Genomic DNA, 15,898 nt, shown 5'->3' with positions numbered 1-15,898 from the left:
ATAGCAAGAATAAGTTTATTTGCGGACAACGTTATAATTTTAATTTTCATACTGCTTTCCTGATATCTGATAGCGTAGCGGCTTTTGTATTGATTGCCGTATGCATCCTTATGTAAAGTGCGAATACTGTAACTACCATATAGTAATTTTTGTAGCTGTGACGTGGTCGTGTTGAATGAGTAGTCATGCTCACTAAAATGTCCAGACATGTGGCGGCGTGGTGGGCCGGGTCAATGGGCTCCCTAAAATATGGTCGAGCGCAGTGATGGCTGGCTCATCCGTCATACTCGTGAACGAGTGCTGCTCTGCTCTTACGACTGATTTAATCTTATTGCATGATTATATTTGACCCAAAAAATTAGTGCTTGTTGGTAGTTTGTATTCACACGTTTCGACTTGTAAATGTAAACTTACAAGGATTATTTAAAAGAGCAACACACAAGTTTCTTGCTCGTTCTTCTTGTGATGAGACAGCTTTCCGAACGAGTGGTAGATAAAAAACAAATTGTTATGACTATTCAAAAGTGCTTAAATTAAGTTTATTTGAATAAATGATTTTCTATTCTATTCTATTCTAATGTTTTTGGAAAGAGGTCTGCTGAATCGATCATGTAATAAGACATTGTAAATGTATTGTAACATTGTTAATTATATTTTTTGTTATATGCTAATTGTCTTCAAATAAACCGGCAATGATTGCAACATGTTTTATTTTATTATTTCATCGCAAGATTAACATATACCATTGTTTCAAATTAATTTGATTACTGTATTTCTAAATGCAATGAAAAATAAGTGTTAATTAATAAAAAATAACTTTTAAAGAGTTTTGCGTTTGTTTTTAGAGAATATTTTTTAAACTGCAATTGGGAAATTAATAAAGTTACTATGTTTACGTTTCGTGGCATTGCTTCTACTTCATCCAGAAATTTTATTTAAAATGTGTGCGGCGTACTAAAACAATTGTTGCGAACAACGAAAACATAAAATAAATAATATAAATTCCTGTACCAACATAGTTATACAAATATCAGTGCATAAATGAACATAAGTTACAGATAAGATATGAAAACATCATGTTAGCGAGATCATGACAATAAGTCGAGTAGATATACAATAAAACTCACTAGCCAGGAATGCTGCTCAAAGTTTCCCTTGTAATTACAGATTTTGTATCCACTATCTAATATAAACTTTATTCAATATCACGATTTTAGAAAGTGAGACTATCGTGACTAATAAAATATGTAAATAATTCTCACAGACGTGCATTATACTGGCTAACGAAGGTTTATTGTCCTATGCAGATAAAATGTGCAAGTATGGAATGTAAGCGTGTATTGGGTGATATCATTCAGATCGCTTGACAATTGCTATATTTTTAATACAACGTGGAATAACAAGCAGGTTGATGGCAATAGGAAACTGTTGTGTTACAAAACATTGTATAAAGATTCTAAATGTTTGAAATATTATATATAAAACATTCAGAAAACAACATGTTCAATGTTTTCAAATTGATGGGGATAAAACAATCACTGAATTTTACGTCCAGGTTGTAATAATACAAACATTGGTTGATACAACTACACAAACAAAAACACTTAACTTAATTATAACAATATTTATTTTGTGTCATTACATTGATAAAATTTACAATTATATAATAGTTTGTATCACGTATTTCCCATGTATATTCCATTACATGTATAGATCTATATCTATGACATTCGTCAATAGACTAGTAATTTAAAATCCTTATAAGAGATCCTGTAATAAAAAAATGGTTATATAAAACATGTCTTTTGTATGTGTAAATAACAAGAAATGCTCCCAACAAAAAAAAGTATGTTTTGTTTGTAATATTGGTGCCCTTTCACCGTATTTTAGTGTAAATTTGAGGTTTAGATACTATGATAAATCGCTCCGCTTATGATTCCACTAACGCAATATGTTGTAAGCCATAATTTTATTGCTATGTGTGTGGAGTAGCCCTGCTGGATGGTGCTGCAAACACCTGACGATTTGTGACCATTTGTGCTGAGTTGATTGTGGTTGCATTTTTGTAATGTTGCACTTGATGTTCCGCAGTTTAGTTCTTACAAACGAGTTAACATATACGTACTTTGTTGTTAATACGAGCAATGATTCTTTTCCATATTTAGAGTTCCGTAGCCAATTCAGAATAACGGAGTATGAATTAACTTGCTGTTGATGAATTGGTATCATTTTCCATTCGATCATCCAACTAATAATAATAATAAATGTATTTGTAAAAGATTCTGGGAACATATGTACATATATGATGTTATTGAAAAACATGGCCCTTACAAAATCTGTTTATATCAAGCGTACAAAATTTATTTGCATAATAATAATTATTATTATAACTGTGGACAATTAACACAATGCCATCTAGTTCCACGATGAGCAGAGCTTGTGTTATGGGAACTAGACAACTGATATAAATACTTAGATATACCATATATTTTTTGTAAATAAAATTTGGGTGTTTCTATGTAAATACATAATATATGTATATTAAGTTTATATTATACAAGTATATATTAAAAGTATATACTAGATATATAAGTAGAATAGAATAGTATAGAAAATACTTTATTCAAATAAACTTACATTGAACTTTTGAACAGTCATTACGTAATTTACCGCTCATTCGTAAAGCCGTCTCATCACAAGAAAAACAAGCAAGAACTTCCTGTTACTCTTTTACGCTACATTTTTAAGTTATTTCAATTTCTATGTGAAAACAAACCCAATTGGTTGAGTAACTAAAGAGTAAATCAGTAAGTATAAGTTGACATATATGTAACATGTAAAGGTTTTTTTTTAATTGAGAATCTGTTTAATGTACTCCATGCTTCAGCGTTTGCGCCTGTGGTATACGCTCGCTTCTGCAGTTGTAAAGGATTTGTTAATTTATGATTTTATTGGATGTAAAATTTGGATTGCATTATTGTAATATATATTATAAATTTGTATAAATATTACATTATTAATAATAAACATGTAAATGTTGTCATTACCCAATCATAAATGAGATTTATTTATTCATTTATTGTACAATATAATGTTACATTTTATACTTAATATATAAGGTTAAGCTCTTTAATAGGAAAAATCTTGTACTTTAGGATCTAGTCCCAAGTTAAGCTAGTAAGTTAGTAAATGTATACATAGAGAAAACCCAGACCGATACAAACAATTATACTCATGAATACAAATTGTTTGTGCCGTGCGAGGAATCGAACCCGCGACCATCGGTCGTAAAGCGGTGTGCTAGACCGCTAGACCACCGAGGCAGTCAAGGAAAATATAGTATATATTGTAGACCCGTACTAATTAATACAGATTATATATATCTTATAGGAGATATCGGCATAAGATATATATAATCTGTAAAATAATAAAACACCAAGTTATCTGTAACGGATTGGTAACAAATTCTAAGCTCTAATTAATGTCAAATTATGAGTACAACCCGCAACATATCTCGAGCAACATTTATACGTCAAGTCAGCAATAATGTAATAGTAAGAGACTACAGCATCCCGCGTCGTGGACGACCGTAACGACTTTGGCATTCCCTTTGTAATGCCGCAGTGTGTAGTTGCTGGTAGGGTGACCAATTGCACTTATTCCATTCGGGTCTTCCTAGAATCCTATAAGGGCTGGTTAGGTATGGCTAATGAGGCTCCTTACTGGACCTTGCTTTGGGGGTGAATGTGGAGAGATGTGCTAACTCGTAATAAACACGAGTTAACTTAGTGATAACTGATAAAAATTACTTAGATTTTTTTTCTAAATACATATATAATACACGTAGAAAACACCCAGACAGATACAAATAACTCATGAATACAAATGTTTGCATCAGGCGAGGAATCAAACTCGCGACCATCGGAAGATTACCGAGGCGGTCGGCGGTCCAATGTTTTAACTGTATAACCTTCCTCTCGAATTGGGCTATCAAATGCAAAAAGGTTTCTTTTTAAATATGACTAGTTTAGATTAGTATGTTAATGCAATATTTTTTTTACTTCAAGTCCACATAAATGTAATGTAAGCATGTGGTCATTGGTTATAAGGACATGATCAGTAATATTGCACTGCTATAAATACATTTGTAGCGCACGCACAACAATTAAATTATCATAGGGAAGTCACCGCACGCGACCGGTGAGTTATTGAGACGGGCCCGATGCGCAGGCGCACCGCACAAATAAGTGTAAGTCATTTATATTTATATAAATATTTATTTAAAAGAGTAACACACAAGTTTCTTGCTCGTTCTTCTTGTGATGAATCTGCATTCCCAATGAGCGGTAGAATAAAAAAACTTGACTATTCAAAAGAGCTTATATTAAATTTATTTAAATAAAGATTATTTCTATTTCTAGATATTTATACTATTTCAATTTAATTATAATTATATTAATTAACTAGCTGTGTTTATGCGTCTTCGTCCGCGGGAATTTAACTTTATTTTTCTAAAACAAAAGTAGCTTAAGTTACACTTTATCACATCTACCTGCAAAAAGAAGTCCCGTCAAAATCGGCCCAGTCATTTCAGAGATTAGCCGGGACAAACAGACAGGCAGACAAAAATTGTAAAAAATGTTATTTTGGTGTATGTACCGTATTTATATTTATAAGTATGTAGTAAAAATTTGTTATTTTAATATTACAAACAGACACTATAATTTTATTTATATGTATAGATTAAATACGTACACGTTATACGATAACAAATAGAAATAGAAATAGAAATACTAGCTGACCCGCGCGACTTTGTCTCCGTCACATTTTGCCAGTTAACGCAATATTTTTCAATGCAATTTCGGTCCTATTGGATGTAGCCTGAGGTTATATAGCCTATAACGCTCACAAATAACGTGGATTTCTATTGGTAAAAGATTTTTCAAAATTAGTTCCGTAAATCCAGAGATTATTAATACCTCATATACAACTTTACAAATTTTATCCCTTATAATATTACTATAGTTTAACTGGTAGATATTGCTATGTTTGTTTCGAACTATTCTAATACTGTTGCCCGCTGTTAGCCTTTACAACTTCACCGGACTATAGGGGGCAAGTGCAGACGGCATTCTAAGCCAGCGGAAGGACTTATGGAGCAACGGAACTGTTCCGTATTCAGAACCTCTTTAGTCTAAGCAGGTTGTATCACCGGCTTGCTTACTGAAGCAAAGGGCGCTTGGTAGTACTGGCCACAAATAAATACATGTGGCAACTTAAATTTCGAATTTAGAATAAAAAAACAATTGAAAATAAGAACTGGAATAAAAGGACGCTCCGTACACTTAAATTTCGAATTTAGAATAAAAAAAACAATTGACAATAAGAACTGGAATAAAAGGACGCTCCGTATTTTTTAACTATAAAAAATCAAGAAAAATATTGTTTTATTAAATATAATATTATTGTTTTTATGAAAATATACACTCTAGAGTGCGTGGCCAGTAAACAGTACTACACATCGGGACGTTCCTGAGCGAAAGTGAGTAAGTTTGGTCTTACATTACTTACTTTGGGGTGTTCGGAGTGTGGAAGACGTTCTTCCAGGGCGAAATCGTATTTTTGCTTCCTTTTTCATGAATTATTTTCTTTTCGAAACATACAGTCCATTCTCTACTTTATTTATTATTTTATAAGGATTCGTAATCCAACAACTTTAACTCCCGCCTGCCGGATACGACGTAACTAAAAAAATACTAATTTTCGTACTGTAGGCGTAAGAAGTCGTTTGCGTTTGAATGTAACATCTACATAGGCCTATGTAGATGTTAGATACAGCCTGATTTTTCTAACATATTCAGCTTAGTATACAAAGTGCTAAAACGATATAAAAATCATTACATTTTTTTCCTCTTGAATTTAATTTTACCTTTTTTTTTGTATGTTTTTGTTTATCTGACAAACATTGAATAAATATTTTTCCTTTCTTTATTTTTTAAAGAAAATATTATTCATTTTGGATAAATCGTCCATTTTGTACTTACATTACTTTGCTGAAGCGCATCCGCGCTGGGTGGCTAACGTCAATTACCGGAGTTATTGCAAGGACAGATCGTGAGCTGTGGCTGTGTCGTCCGCGGAATGCATGTAAGGTGCGCGCTGTTTCCAATACCGCTTCACAGACCGCTCCACGACCATAACACGACTGTGTCAATATACACAAGTGACAGTTAAAAGTCCCGGTGAAACTATTAGCAGTTCTTATAATTTGCTTGACGGCTTCGGTGGTCTAGAGGTTTAGCACTTTTGCTTCGGACGGTCGCGGGTACAAACATTTGTATTCATAAGTATGACCGTTGGTATTATGACTACATATTACTACTACATAAAATATTCTTCTAATATTTGCTTTAAAACACACACTAACCAATCTCTCTCTTCATCGTTATTTCACATGATGGAAAATACAAACCGAAGTATATAGATTTAAATTGCATCACGGATATTACACATTATTATAATGATGGTGGTATTATTCTTATATTATATTGTTAAATTGTTATTTATAGCCCAGTTCTTAGAACTAAGATGTCATATTTCAGTAGCCTTTTGTACTGACATATATCACTCGTCAAATTAAAACAGGTGGCAATGCAGGTTGCTTGGCTGCTGAAGTAGGTAAGACCGAGGTAGGTAGTTTTTTCAAAGATGATAATGTAATGGTATACTCGCCTGCTAAAGGGTATTCGCTGGAGCTGGGCACCACTGGAGGATGATAGGATGAGCGTAAAGTCAGGTCAATTCGCCCATCGTAGCCAATTTACCAAAAATTGACCGAATTGGTTTCCAGGACCGCATCGAGGTCAACCTGACTTAATATATTGCTAGCAATGGGGCTACTATCCTCATTACTGACAATCCCTACCCACCCCTAAGGTACGTAGTTAGTTACAGTTTTATTGGCAGTCGGCAGAAAATTAAAGAGATCTGTTACTCAACTCTTGTCACGTTTTGTCACATCCTAGTACTCCTGAGCTTATTAAATGCCCGTAAACTCAACAAAGTGGGAGGCGGCAGTCGGGCCCGGCACCATCGCTCTCATTAGCTGTGTTGCCTATCTTCGTCTGAGTGACAGCCGCACGCCGTAATGGATTGAATGGACGGACCCACTGACAGTGGACAGGTAGTGAACTAATGAATCAGCAGTTACATTTTACGAGGATATCGTCAAATTTATTCGAAATCTAAAAGAAATGCTCAGATAAAATGACTTTTCGCTTTGAAATCTTCATTTTTTATGTAATTCAAAATGAGAATGAAAATATCTTTATTCATTTAGGTCTATTACAGACTATTATGACGTGTCAAATCTACGGTCAGCTCGCTTATGTTCGAAAACTGCCAAGAATACCTGACAAGAAACTCAGCTCTTATTCTTTTCAAAGACAAGCTCATCAATGTCAAGATCCGGCCACATATGGAATACTGTTCTCATCTCTGGGCGGAATACAACAATACCAATTACTTACATTTGACCGCATTCAGAACCGAGCAGCCAGAATCATTGGTAAACAACGTCTTTGTGACAGACTCGATCCGTTGGCTCTGCGGCGAGATATTGCATCTCTGTGCATTTTCTACCGCATATATACTGTTCATATGTAGTGTTCTGAGAAATTGTTCCACCGTACCACTCGCCAGAAACTCAAATACCATCCTGATCATCTGGATGAATGGCAGTTCTACAAAGTGCGGTTTTCTAGAAACTTTTTGTCATGCACAACCACATTGTGGAATCAGCTTCAAGCAATGGTATTTCTGAACAAATGCGATATTGGAACCTTAAAAAAAGTGCTTATTCATTATCATCTTGCCTTCTTTTGTGTAGGCGGCAGACTACAACAACTTTAAATAAAATAGATAACAACCTTAAGGCATGTCTATTCATGACAAGTTTAGTTTTTATATAAATTGAAGTTCATATTTACGACGTCTATCTGTGTGTACGTCTGCAGTTAAAGGCTATAGATATTCCATGGCTAAAACGTATTATTTCACCGTGCAATTCAAAACAGTATCATAGTTCTGTATTCCCAAGAAAGGGATTAAGTTCTTGTACGGTATTCCTTAATGTTAAGAGCCATAACCGGCCGTTTGCGTATTATTTAAATGCTAGTACATCTTATGATTATATTCCACTGAGATGTTTTAATAGAGTAACCATTCAAATGTACCATAACTACTTTTTTTTTGTAATTGGAAAGGCACACATGCTCATCTCATGTATGGTGGTAACCGTTGTCTATGGAACAGTATAAAACGGGCTTCACAAAGTACAATATCCATGGGACCTCCTCTCACATTTTGTTTATTGAGAAGTAAAGTATTTCCTCCGTTCCTGTAAATTAACTATCATATCTTATCGTTTAAATTTGTACACACCATACAAAGGTAGCTGCTTGCAGCAGAAATATTTACAGTCTATCTCCGTAAAACAGACTAGGCAATAATGCTTACATAATTATATGTATAATAAATTTATGAACTGCATAAAGATTTCTCGCTTTACTTCCAATAACCGCGGGTTTGATTCTTCACACGATAAAAACATTTGTATTCATGAGTATGATTGTTGGTATCGGTCTTGGTGTTTTATATATATATTTGGCAATAATGCTTACATAATTATATGTATAATTAATTTATGAATTCCATGAAGATTTCTCGCTTTTCTTCCTATAATCGCGGGTTTGATTCCTCACAATATACAAACATTTGTATTCATGAGTATAACTATTCGTATTAGGTGTTTTCTATGTATATAGGTATTTACAAAAAAATGTATCTAAGTATTTATATGAGTTGTCTAATACCCATAAAATAAACTGTGCTTAGCTTGGGACTATATAGCACTGCTTAATTTATACTGGGTATTGTTTATTATGTTATATATTATATTAATAATAGTCCCAAACGATATGGCAGTGTGAATTGTCCTGATATATTTTTTATACTAAATAATAATATCCCTGGGCAGATATATTATATTGTTACTACCCCAATAAATCAGTTCTATAAATGTATCTACGTGGATACAGATAAATCCACAATCTCGCCCGCGGTGTTTTGCCGACCTTAAAATTTTATTGTTACAGCCGGCGAGTTCCAATCTTTGCTCGTCTCTCTTCCCATCTAATTGCTGCTTGCGTTTGAAATATGTACTTAGTCTACGTTTAAGTTAGATTAGATTATATAGTAATAATAACACAGGACAATTCACACAGCACCATCTAGTCACAAACTAAAGCAGTAAAATCTTAATATGGGTACTAAACGACTGATAGAAATAGTTAAGACGCTTCATCGCAAGATACACGTTAGTAATCTAAATTTTCTCAGTAATTACAAATACTTCTAGGCTGATATTTAGGTATTTCATTTTTCACATCTTTGACATCGTATAACTGTCCTCGTTGTATGATTGATTAACTTTTGTAGCAAAAAAATGCTACAGGGAGAGCTAGCGATCGCTGGCCGTCGATCGGCAACACGTAAAACTATCGGGGTACATGAGATGTGCGGAGCGCGGGGCCCGATTTTGAAATAATAGTTTATCACGGTGTCGCCTTAATAACATGAATAGAAAACTTTCAGACCATTACAAGCTATAATATTGATGAATACAAATTTTTGCACTGTGTGAGAATCGATCTTACGACTACTGCAAGTAAAGGGGTGTTGGGCAAATCGCTAGACACCTAGGCTGTTCAATTATGTTGAGTTGTAAACAAAGATATACTCACTTTTTTTTTAAATTGATGATAATGAAATGTTGCACCCGCTTGTGCTATCGGTATACACTGGGCACCATGGGGGATGATAGGATGAGCATGAGGTCAGGTCAGTTAACCAGTTGACCGTGATTAAATAACCAGGTATTAACAACGATGGTTTCCAAGAAGAACCCCTGTAGAGACCCCTCCTCCTTGTAGAGATTGACCTAACATGATATATTGCTAGCAATGGGTATATTAGACTGTGGTTATGGACCACAGATAAAATAAGATATTACATATTACTAACAATTCCTTTCTCCCATTTTCCCGATGTTATTTCAAATAATAGGTTAATCAGGGGCACAACAACAGTCAGTGTTGTGGTAAACGCAACACTTAACATCTTTCATTTAGCTGGGTATATCTGAATATGACACGGGGCAGGTTTATCACTGTGTCTTAGATTAGTATTTGGTTTGACATTGGTGTTTCCTTCACAATCGGATCAGTCGGAAATACTATTGACACACAAAGATTTTTTGGTATTGCATATATTTTAACACACGGCCTTTTGGGTGTAATTGAGGACTAGATCAGCACGCTTTCAATATTTATAAGAGAATAAAGAGATCGTAAAAACCTATCCTAGTACATATCTAGCGATCTGGAGGATGTAGGCATACATACCTTAAATATTCCTGACCACACGATGGAAATAAGGAGATTGTTGTGACGTGTAATCAGTTAGTCAGCCGGATAACCGCGTCACTGGACACTTAAGCAGTTATAACTGCGTATGGTTAAAGAGTGCTCATATATACATGTATGGGACCCGTACATAATTTCTCATTAATAAAAAGACTTGCTGATCCGGCAAATATTAAATTAATTTTTAATAGAGAGTTATAAGGGTTCGTAATGTAGGTTTATGACTAAAATAGCATACGAACTATTCTCAGACTTACCAAATATTTGATAAAAACCTTTCAAGTTGGTTCAAAGGAGTTCGATGTCAAATACTGTGACACGAGATTTTTATATATCACTAGCTACTCGCCCCGGCTTTGTACGGGTGTATTATATATATAAACCTTTCTCTTGAATCACTCTATCTATTTAAAAAAAACCGTTTCAAAATCCGTTGCGTAGTTTTAAAGATATAAGCATACTTAGAGACGGACAGACAGCGACAGCGACTTTATTTTATACTATGTAATGATATAACACTATTTGTATTGTTCTCTTGAGAGCATTATCGCCTACTGGTTTATTATCCGTACTCTTAGACAATAAAGATTGAGATATAAATTTGGGTGACACCAAAAACTTCAATTTATATTTCAGTTGAATGATTTATTTGTGTTGTGATTAAAATACTAACAAACAACTAAATATAAAACTAATAAAGGCGCTGAGTAAGCTCCTTCTCATGTGGATTAAAATATATATGAATACTCAGCATAACTTTCGTTAAAATGTTAATATGTACGTACATAAAAAGTTTTGCCTTCGCCACGCAACATCAACAATAGACAATATCTAGAGGTATCCCACTGGGTATAACAGTCCTAAAGATAAATTCGTTATAAAATAAAAAAGTATCATTCGTTTAGCATTTGTAGTTCTCTTATATTAAAAAAAAAAGGAAACTAAACGTATAACGTTTGGTTAAACACTATTGACGAACCCAACTCGAGAACTATAATAACATACACAGACATAGACACAGACTTGTCTGATTTATATCTTACGCAAACATAACATTTACAGACAGAATGAAATTGAAACCGTCGCAGATAAATCGCAACGATTAATTGCGATTAATAAAATAAGTAAAGTAATTAGCAAGTATGATAGGAATGCTCGCGTATTTGTGGCAATAAATTATTTTGTTTACACGACAGCTTTTAATTAGATTAGTGATGTTATTACAGCGACCGATGTTTATTACTTGTTACTAGTTGTTTATTAGAGTTTTTCAACCGATTTCAATAAAAAAGATAGTTCCATGGACTGTATTTTTTTTTTGTATCATTTATTAATTTAATTAACAATGTATATTGTGTAGAAACTATTTTAAATTATAAAATAAATGAATAATTTCATACGGCACCATCTAGTTCTAAACTAAGGGAAAAGTAAAGAGTTAGTGTTATAAAGCTATAAGTGCTTGAAAACTTACAAATATGTACTCAGTTATATTTTTTTTGTTAGTACATACATAATATCATAGAAAAAGCCTAGAACGATACATACATAATTAAAGAAACAATTGTGTTCTGTAATTCTACGTACTTATTTTTTTTTGTAGCATAAGGGGACAAATGTGCTTGCGGCGCACCTGACAAGTGATTACCGCCGCCCATGAGCACCCGCAACACCAGGGGTATTGCAAGTGCTATCGCTAGGTCTTAAGGAATAAACTCTTTCTTGAAGATTTCAAAATCGTATCGCTTTGGAAATACCACGCGTAAGGCCACGCGCAAAGTGCAAACACTTTTATAATAATAAAAAAGTTACTTGGCAGCTAAAATAGGTGCTACAGAGGTAGGAACGCCGACGACTTTATACAAAGTCTACCTAACATCCTTCAGAAAGAAGGCCACTATTTATCCTATTTTATAATTACCATGAGTATTTAAAGTTACAAACTATAATGAAAATGTAAAATGTAATAAAAAACAAACCGCATTTTATCGCACTGTACCGCAAGAAAGTCTTTAGGTGAACTTTGTAAAAAGTTTGTCTTAAAAATCTTATAAAAACCTTACCGCAACCCAACGCAACGCACCGCACCGCATCGCACTGCATCGCAACTTTCGAGAGCACCTTTAGCGGGTGACAAACTTATTCTGCAATAATCGTTACGTCTACTATTTTAATACATTTATTTATATGGAAATATATGCTAAGCGAACACATCATGGCGAGAAAATAGACATTGAAAATAGACATTGCCTATTTGCGAGCAATTTTGTTTCGAGACAAGTCTGAAAATTACGCATTTTAATTTACAATTGCAATCGTGCCGATGATTTTAATGTCATTGGTCTTAAAGTGTTTTATTTTATTAGAGTTATTTAAACGATCAACTGCCTAGTTGATATATTTATGTATGTATATATTAATTTACGATACGTTAATTAAAGATTTCTCTTGTATTATGGGTCGTTTAACAGGAAGATATAATAATAATAATCCTAGAAAATTCTCACAGCGTCATCCAGTCTTAAGTTAAGCAGAGCTAGCTTGTGTTATAGATACTACATAACTTATAGAAATAAATACTTAATTATATAAAAATATGTATTTTATAACATCGTGAAAAGATCAATTAAGAGGAAACGAACCCGCGACCATTCTAAGTAAGCCGGTGGGCTGAACCGCTATATCACCGAAGCTGTCAAATGTTATGTTTAAATCTCTATTGCCTTATTTTCAAAGACGACGTAGTCTTTGCATTTTATTTCTGTTGTAGGCTGTCTGTATTTTCGTCTACCAACTTAAGCCTACAAGCAACTTAGTTTGTGACTTTTCGTGTTGTAAGCTGTGAAATTACAGTATAAGAGGTATGAAATCTTAGTCTTCTGGAATGGTAACGCATGCTGATCCACGACAGTCACATGATAACGTGATGTTAGGCAGTTGTAGTATTGTTCATGTATAAGACAACAGATATTTTTTTCATACATCTTAAGGTCAGCCGGGTGTGTAACCAATGCTTGATGTATTGGTTACCAATCCAACGGCGGTACAAGCACTCCGACTCTTTAGCTTTAGAAATATAAGGAGGGCCATATACGGTAAGTATTTTGAATTAACTTGTGACACTTTAATCTTATGTATAGAATGTAAAGAGGCCCATACACGGTAAGACTATTTGAATTGACTTGTGACACTTCAAGTGGAGGTGCGATATGCAAGTACCTACAAGTTCCTATTAATCTTAGATATCTTGAACTATACAAAGCAGTAATAACAGTTCTTGTTAACTAGTGATTGTAATACCGCCCCTCAATCATGAAGCTAACAATTTGAGACTATAAAGTAGAAGGTCGGAACTGATACTTGGGGTCTACTCCGAAATTATAAATCCAATTGTTTGCAACCAATCCCTATCGATATTCGTTCGTATTTTTTATTCTTGTTAGTAGAATTATTGTTAAAACTACATTTCATGATTAGTGAGGCTGGAAGAATCGATGGATGAATGGAAGATTCATCTAACTATCCATGATGAGATGTGAGAAATATATTACGCCGACCCCAAATAAATGGGATAATGAAGAAGCAGATGATGAAGATCGTGACGTTATCAGTTAATATATGTAAGCGTATTAAACATATAATCTTACTTTCGTATACTAATAAATAAGTAAATAACCCTGGACAATTAGCACAGTGCAATCTAGTTCCGCGGTAAGCAGAACTTGTGTTATGAGTACTAGACAACTGATATAAATACTTAGAATTTTTTTGTAAATACATACATAATATACATTGAAAACACCCAGACCGATACAAACAATAATACTTATGAATACAAATATTTACACTGTGCGAGGAATCGAACCCGCGACTGCTGGATCACCGAGGCCGTCAATAATATATAATAGATACTGTACAGATGATTTCGTTTGTTTTTTTTTAGATAAAATGGACGAAGGCGTATAAGGATCCGCCAGATTGTTTATGTACTTGTCCAATTATAAAACCTGCCCGTAAAATTTCAAGTAACAATTTTGTTGCTATTCGTATTTCCCCTTGTCTGTCGAAGTTTCATTTCTACTGTTCTACTGTTCTTTATATGTTTTCTCGCACCATCTGTCAATCTAAATAATAATATATTAACTGAAATATTGCATCCTAGTCACATAATTTTAGTATCTTATTTTTTTATAGTAAAATCACCAATCCACTGTGACAACTGTTCATTCGCCATCAATAAGCTTCCCATGTCTTTTTTAGTCGCAGGCTTCATTGAGTCGTCGGAGTCCACGCTACAGACATTCCAATAAGCGGTTGGCTAATTTATTCCCTCATTGTGGCGGGAGCGCCATTCATGCAACCATAGATAAAATATATAAATGTAGAATAGTAAGAAAGCGCGCGCACGAGTTGCCGGTATTGGGAAGACGCCTCCGTGCAGTTTTATATAGTCACATAAATTCTTTATTCAAATATTTTATTAATGATAAATGTACAATAAATTTATTCTATATTTGAATGGATATTTTTGAACTTTATTTGCTTGTATAAATTGAAAAATGCCATTGTGTTTTATTTTTAATCTTTCCATCTTTTTTTTTAATCGAGCAGGCAATTGTCGTATGACCGTACAGCCTAGTGTTGTTTTACTTTTGGAATAGAAGACTTGAAACCTGCTTTTTTACTCTATCCAATATATTTCGTCCGATGTTGTGTGAGGTAGTTAACAGTTTACATTTTGTCACTATCCGTTGCAACATAGTAAATTTTTAGTTAAATTCAAGAAAATAATCGTAATTGATTATTTTTACAGTAATTTATTTTGTCAAGCATAGTGATCCCTTTTAATTAATAAGGCAAACATTTTCCTAGATTCTGTCATGGTTAATTGTTGGTTAAATAGCCGCGGTGGGCTAGGTGATTACCTTCATTCACATTAATAATAAATATTAAGATCTTTTCCAGTAATATCCTGTCAGAGTATACTTTTATCAAAAAAATATTTACATACCTAGGTAATTGATACGTTCTTGTACAACGAAGATTCTTTTTTATTTTCAGATATGTTATAATGCTACTAGTCTGAATCGAATGCCACATAAAATCGGTAAGCACAATAATAAACGTAGAATAACTCTATTCAAGAGATCGTAATGTCGTTGTAAATTTATGTTTTATGTATTTAATTGTATGAGCCAGTGTTTCCCAACCTGCGGGCCGCGGACTCGTGATGGTCCGCCGTATACGTATGTCAGAAAATCCGCAGTTCCATAACATCTTAGAACCATTTAATAATAGTAAATGTCGAGGGAGGAAGGCATTTTTGATATAGTTCTAAAGACACTATTGCTAACTATGCACCATATCAGGTCGACCTCCACGCGGTCCTCCCAGCAAAGCATTGTGTTGGTTCA

Source organism: Achroia grisella, unplaced genomic scaffold (genome assembly GCF_030625045.1).
Source record: "Achroia grisella isolate CSIRO2021 unplaced genomic scaffold, CSIRO_AGI_Agris_v1 utg853, whole genome shotgun sequence".
NCBI lineage: Eukaryota > Metazoa > Arthropoda > Insecta > Lepidoptera > Pyralidae > Achroia > Achroia grisella.
The sequence above is the reverse complement of the archived record's forward strand: the minus strand, read 5'-3'. Positions refer to the sequence as shown.